The sequence below is a fragment of the Amphimedon queenslandica genome, unplaced genomic scaffold, assembly GCF_000090795.2.
Source record: "Amphimedon queenslandica unplaced genomic scaffold, v1.1 AMPQUscaffold_10545_Cont16744, whole genome shotgun sequence".
NCBI lineage: Eukaryota > Metazoa > Porifera > Demospongiae > Haplosclerida > Niphatidae > Amphimedon > Amphimedon queenslandica.
The window spans coordinates 1-7,200 of NW_003549194.1; the positions used below are offsets into that span (position 1 = coordinate 1).

The following is a 7,200-nucleotide window of genomic DNA, read 5'->3' on the forward strand; positions in this document are numbered from 1 at the left end:
ACTATCATTTAGACTTAATTTTAATATTTAATATTTTAGATATACACATGTACATGTAACTATATCAGGAGTACATGTATATGTCTGAACAAAGACACATAGCCAGACTGAGGTGTGCAAACAACTGATACCAGGCTCTTTCTGGCTGGAGATGAGGCTAGATGTACATGTACATGTATAAGTTAATAACAAAACTATGTCTATACACTTACTAAAAGGTCCTGCAGCTATTCCAACCATGGTACAGGAACCAACACCTTCACTTGACATAGTTACGATCTTGCCGGCAGATAAATTGTTTTGCCGGCAATCCGCTATCCATTCCTCTTCTTGCCCCAGACGATGCAAAATTAAAGAGTGTTCTGAGTGCTTTAACTTCTGGTACGCTCTTAAAAATGCTCTTCCATTTATATACACAAGTGAAGTAGGTGTTTTTGTAACATCCATGACCAAATCTTTTAAGTAGTTTTCCAAATTTGCTACACTGTCCACATGCGTTGCACCTGTTAAAAACAAATGCATCACTTTGAAATAAAACTAAAATAAACAGTATTCATTAACTTCCAACTTTCCTACAATAACCAGAAAGTGCATTCAACGAAGCTTTAATATGAGACTTATTAAAATGGAGGATTTATTATGGTAGTAGAACTTTAGAAACAGGAACCAAAGCCCATATTACAAGCAGAGTTGTTATAATTATTTTGAGTCATTAATCATTATGATTACAATTACTTGATGATTGGCAATGTAATCATTTGAATTATAATTAGTTTTAGCTAGTTACTAAATCAATCATTAGAATTAAATGACTTTAAATGATTTGTAACTGAATTAGTAATTTAATTAGACAGCAGTTATTTTATGAAGGTTATTGAGTAAGAGGATAACTGTCAATATGTCAAGTCACATGCATCAATGCAGAAAGAGAAGAGACTGTGATTATGCCTGATGCTTCACTATTTATTCCTTAAACGAGAAGGTGCGGTATAAAAGGCGGGGCCCTGGGCATGGTGGCTTCCGTTTTATTCACGTGTAAAAATGTCGGCTCTAGATGGTGTTGCTTCTTCAAGGAAAAACGCAGGAAGAAAGGGGTTTTGGTACCAAATGGACTTCCATTTTACTCTCAAAGAAGACAAGGACCAGTTCTAGTTAGGCTTGATCGAGTTAAGGGGTCTTTAGGCACTAAAAAAAGGCGCTGGAACTGCTGTCTCATTTACTCGCCGATTTAGTTTAAAAAGAGAATCATTCTGAGGCTCTATCACATGATACTAGTAGTTCTTCTGCTATGCTCAATACTTCAGGTAGTTATAATGTGTTTAAATTAGTGATTATATATAAATTTAGGTATGGGTGATGGGGACGAAGAGCAGCCATTTTGTGCATAGATATAGAATCGGCTGTTGGGAAACATACACTAGTGTTAGTGTGGTATGGTTGACCGAAGGATGATCAGTTACAGACAGGTATTTTTTGTTAGTATTATTATTATTATTACTATTATTATCAACATCATCAAAACTATTCATAATTTTAGATCGTCATGTGATTTGTGCTGAATTTCGATTCAATGCCAGTCGTGAGTCCTGTAATCGTAACTCAAGTTTATTAGTTACTAGATACAGAAGTAAGTATTATTTGTAATGTAAAGTAATCATATGGTGGCATTAATATTTTTAGGCTCGTACTAGCATTTTTCTTGTACTGGTATATTACCATCACAGTACTACCATATTTTTGTCGGCATCATTGGGCACAGTTGGGAAGAGGTACACAGATACAGGAGGCTCCTCAACATCCCAATATCTATTCAACCCTATATACATAATGTTTATATTTTTAAAAATTTAGAATAATATTTTTGTATTTACTTCTTCCAGTAGATCGTTGAATGTTACAACTGCTACCAGTACTAGGATCTGAATGAGGACCATGTTGGGGTCTTTTGCTGGAACCACTTATACTTGATGATGGTGGCTGATATATGGTAGTCGGCAGGGCTGTCTGGTCCCAGTGGTGGCGGTTCTTGGGCTGGTTTTCTGTGTAGTAGTGAGGGCTATTCCCTTGCCACTATCACTTATTACCTGCCTGACAGCATCATTGCCCGTGTTTCTTAGGCTGTTGGCAGATTTTTCAGAATATACAATATAATATTTGATAATAATGTAAAATTATTACTTCAAGTCAATTATACCATTTCTCTCCTTGCTATGCTTTCTAGGTGTGCTTGTAGGTTAACTCTCTCACCTTTGCTAATTTTAATGTTTTTATAATGCGTTTTGCTAGTGATTTAGCCATGATAAGAACAGTGCCAGTGCGGGAGCCATTTTGTTATTTTCAAATTTCATTCAATCTGGCCGCCATATTGTGCCCAGGGCACCTCCTTTTATACTGTGATCGACGGAAGCGATTTCATGACGTTGCGTGAATGGTTTTATAGTGCACCTTCTTGTTTAAACGAGCATGCGCAGTATAAAAGGGGGGTGGTCTGCCCAAAAATGGAAGCAAATATTCAAAATGGCTATTACACATGATAAAGATCTTGATAACATCAGTTGATTTACATAGTAACAGTAAAAGGAAGAGGCTACAATTGCCTGACCTCTTATTTCCACATATTTCTTGTTCTTATCTTCTGACTAAATCACGGTTAAGTTGTTTATAGCGAGTCATAGTGAAACAGGCCGAGCTTTAGCCTCGGGACGATCAAGGCCGGGCCGGACTCATTCAGGATGACTTTTAACATCGAGTTTGAGTCTGCCGAAGAGAAAGGTGCCTTTAGTCATCATTTAGAAGATTTTCAATCCTTGCTATTTAAGAACAAGCTAGATAGCTTTGGTCTGTTGACAGCCATGTTTAATTTTATAGTTTTAGTTAAAGCTGCATGATGCATGGCTCTTTTGAGTCTCTGCTGGTATAGGGAGTTAGTAAAACTGTCTGTACTCTTCTAAGAGTCTTTTTTAGATCTTGTGGATGCCTGTGGTGCTTGTATTCTGTGATTCTTCACTGCCCATTTTTAATTACATTCTAAAGCCACCCGCCATTTTTAATTGACTGGGCAGCCCACCCCCGTTTTATACCCGTGCTCATGCTCGGTGCTGTAGCAATGATCACGTAAGGTGGAGCAGTGGTTATATTCTGCACATGCTCGTTTAAGTGCAAAAGGTCCAATGGACCTTTTGCACCTTTAAGCATGCAGAAAGTATGTTTAGCTGATTATCTCTGTAGTTGTTCATTCAATATTAGTACTTTTATTTTTCAAAACAAGTAATTGTGCATGCCTACCTGCTGATACCAGACAACAGTCAGAATTGCACTGCTAACATACTTGAAAAAAATCATTGATCATTATGCAACTTGTGTATTGCTACATCTCTGATCTTTGGAGTGGATCATGTCAAAGGACCTTGCCTCATGAACTGCTTCATATTGCATGCCTTTGCTGCATATATAGTAGTAACAAATAATTATATTTAAAAATATTTTTTGGCAATTTAAATCAAAAAAATAACATACAAGAATACAACTGACAATGTATGGTACAACAATAATTCATTTGCACTTTTATGCTGCGTGTTGCTTACTGAAGGTCATTTGCTGCACAGTGCCAAATATTCCATTTGAACAATAATAATTATAAAAAAACACAATAATTTAATAAATCAGTTTTTAGTCTTAGTGTTGTCTTGATGCCTTTGTCCTAAAACCACAGAAAAGAAACATAACAAGGGAAATATGTACTGGAGCTTACTTGAATTATGTAAGACTCATTATGTGATGACATCAGTAGTACCTTGGTCCATTGCAAGATAGAGGTACATTGCAAGATTGAGGCACTGAAGAAAGAAAAAGGGTAGAAAGAAAGAGAGGTGCATAGCAATGAATTGTAATGATAATTCAAATTTATTAGAAAAGTAATGATTTTCAGTAATGGTAATGGCTGTGATAATTTGTTTATTTGAGACATAGTGGCAATGGCATTCATGCACATGTATATGTACCTGTGCTTTACTCAATTAATTGAATCAGTGTCATACATGTAGGTCTGTGACAATTATCATTACAATTACCCAGGAATCCATTGACTTAAATACATGTACATTACATATCACTTACCATCATTATGCTTCAGCCAATGCAACACAGCATTAATGTTACTTTGTTGGACATATCCTAAATAATCAAATGTACATAGATTCAATAAGACACTATACTCCCTCTCACTCTCAGTACATGCACTGTACACAAGAGCAATATAGTGTGCATTGTGTCTTACTGTTACAATTTCTTTAGCATTTTATTTGCATTCCTGTTCCCACATTGCAGCAAGTGACAATGTCTGTAATATACCAATGTACTATAAAATAATAATAATAATAATAATAACAACAATGTTTGTATACATTAATGTATGTGTATGGTATTTTACAGTTGCTTACTGATACTAAAACTGTGTTAACACAAGAAAGAGAGAAGACATGTGAGAGGCCTAGCAAAGGAACGAGAAAGAGCAAAAGTTAGACACATGCGTACGTGTGTATGAGGAGGAGAGAAAGGCTTTGGAGAGAAAAGAGACAAAGATGCACAAGGACAGGAGTCAAGGAACACAAACATGAGAAGACAGAAATATGCAATACCTATTAACAATACATACATGCATTGGGAAAGAGAAGAATTGTTTATTATAAACCAATATAACATTGCCAATAATGCTTAGAGTCAGGGTTCCTCAACAGATTTGACATAGTGCTGATACAGGTTCTTGTCAATGGATTGTCAAATTGCTCAAAAATTGAGCCAAACACCCTGTACTATATACAGGGACACTGATCAAATTTAATCAAAAATGACAAGGAGAGAATTCTTCAATTTTTATTATGTTTTCTGATGCATACACATGTACTTATGTTGCATAGAAAATTTGAGCCAATTGAGATAAAATTTAGATTTTATCAATTTTTAAATTTGCTCAAAAATTGAGCGAAACATTTCGTAGTATTATAGTACAAAGGGAAATTTGAGTCAAGTACTTCCAAATTTCTCTATTACATGCATACATGTACAGCAACATTCACCAAATTTCATCAAAAATACAAAGAGGGAATTTTATCAATTTTACAATGTTTTCTGATACACATACATGTACTTATGTTGCGTAGAAACTTTGAGCTGATTCCATTCAAAATTAAATTTTTAAAGTTATTGCAAATGTCATGTACTGCGCTGTGGTGCTAGTTGGCTCACAAAGCTTATGCTGTTTAGCTTACTTAGCATACTTTGTGGGAAACCCTGTTTAGACTACATGATTGATAACTGTGGAACCTCAAGGACATACGTGTATTGTATATCAAGCCTAAGATAATTCGCAAAAAACTTCATATTGTTTACAATTATAATTACTGCCATAGACAAGGTACTATGAGAATACAATTCTAATAACATTCCTATGCACTGCTGATAGACATGCAATACAAAAACTCAAACTACATGTGTGTATCACAACATTGTAAAAACAAACTTACATTTTTCAATTTTTGCTACTCAATGAACATTAATTGGCAAGGCCTAGATATTTTTCCCAGCTAAAAATTCACTTCATACAGGCACAAGATTATAGGCAAAGCTATACTGATACAGGTACAGTTACACTGTATCAGACCCAAGCAATATTACAATTACTGTACTGAGGTCAAAACAATAAGATGTTTGCCAGGGATCTCATAAAAAGTCATTAGGATTTCTGCATGTAGATAGACCCCACTCTGTATTAAGCATGGCAATTCATGCCGCAATGGGTTCGAAGATTCAGAAATTAATGTAATTAATTCATGAATACTATTAAACAATCATCTACACGTACGTTACTATTATTTGGATTACCAAAAAATGAAAGTGCCAATGGTACGATGCAGTATTTATACAGTAACCCAATTATGAACCCCAATGTCAGGCAATTTTATTAAACTCAGCAGAATCATTATGCGATGACAGACATTATGCAACTAAAGGGTAATATCTACTTACCTATGACTGAGCTGCCTAATGCAAAGACGATGACAGGAGCCTGTGAGTGTGAGCTGTGTGAGTATATGAGTATATCAGGAGCTGGTTTCAGCAGACATTTTGCTTTAATAACCATTATTACTATTTGCCCTGCCTACTTTTTCTATTGATAACAAGCCTCCACAATAATAGCCTTGGACAAATTCCAGGAAATACTCGACCTATCTCCGGACAACTGACTGGTTAATAAATGTGAAGCGGGTGCTCACTTCCACCCAAGGGAGTGGCTCATGCCTGAGGCTGAGGTGCTGCGAGGTCCCAATTTTTATTATGGATAGTGCAGTAAAGACAATCAGTTTCTCTCTTAATGGAAAGGAGGTGGAATTAAATAGTCCCAGTTCTCAAGCAAGCCTAAATGATTGGATAAGATCACAGCCTGGACTCACTGGGACAAAGAAAATGTGTGGTGAGGGTGGCTGTGGGTGTTGTGTAGTATCTCTCACCAAGACTGACCTTTTAACCAAAAAACAAGTCACAATAGCTATTAATTCTGTAAGAAAAGCACCTATTTTTATAATTATATTAGATTATTATTTTTATTATGCTACTAGTGCTTGTGCCCTTTGTATTCCATTAATGGATGTTCAGTTACTACAGTTGAAGGAATTGGAAGGTAACCATATTTTATAGAGCTGTTGCATGGAAGTAATCAACAGGAGGGTGTGGCTAAAATTGAGCTAAATTGTCCGCCATGTTGGGTGGCAAGAAGGCCAAGAATGAATGGGGGAATGGAGAAAAAAATCAAATTCTGCAGTTGACATTCCAGGCTAATGCAAGGTAGAAGATGAAGATATTGAGTAAAGAAGTCTCATAATATTCTGCAGCGAAGTATGATATCTCTCTGATGAAAAATCGCAGTTTGTTTCCATTCCTCCATTTGTTGTGTGTACATTCTTGCCACTCAAGATGGCCGACAAGAATTTCCGCCTACCCCATTGATTACATCCGTGCAACAGCTCTATACATGTAGAAATTAGAAATTCCACACTCTGCATTACTTACTGTATCTTTTTAAATTCCTTCCTTACTGTCTTCCTCTCTCCCTAGCTCAAGGAACAGGTTTTCATCCCTTACAGAAGAAGATTGCCGAATTAAATGGTACACCAATGTGGTTACTGCACACCTGGTATGGTCATG

The 7,200-nt window shown here is 36.0% G+C and overlaps 3 long non-coding RNA genes across 4 annotated transcripts; 2 read left to right on the forward strand and 1 right to left on the reverse strand.

Moving 5' to 3' along the window:
• Positions 1 to 1,113: 1,113 nt before the first annotated feature.
• LOC109590070 (uncharacterized) lies at positions 1,114 to 2,289 on the forward strand. Its single transcript, XR_002189101.1, has 4 exons — positions 1,114 to 1,304; positions 1,348 to 1,466; positions 1,538 to 1,627; positions 1,681 to 2,289. It is a non-coding gene; the product is annotated as an uncharacterized LOC109590070 (long non-coding RNA).
• A 1,304-nt stretch (positions 2,290 to 3,593) lies between these two features.
• On the reverse strand, positions 3,594 to 6,261 carry LOC109590072 (uncharacterized). 2 transcript variants are annotated; one of them, XR_002189104.1, is made up of 7 exons: positions 6,137 to 6,177; positions 6,025 to 6,077; positions 4,440 to 4,489; positions 4,277 to 4,357; positions 4,117 to 4,173; positions 3,752 to 3,836; positions 3,594 to 3,700 (listed from the first exon to the last, which is right to left on the reverse strand). It is a non-coding gene; the product is annotated as an uncharacterized LOC109590072 (long non-coding RNA). The 2 variants fall into 2 exon arrangements; XR_002189103.1 differs by having other exon boundaries at positions 6,025 to 6,261.
• A 103-nt stretch (positions 6,262 to 6,364) lies between these two features.
• LOC109590071 (uncharacterized) lies at positions 6,365 to 6,659 on the forward strand. Its single transcript, XR_002189102.1, has 2 exons — positions 6,365 to 6,555; positions 6,615 to 6,659. It is a non-coding gene; the product is annotated as an uncharacterized LOC109590071 (long non-coding RNA).
• Positions 6,660 to 7,200: the final 541 nt, after the last annotated feature.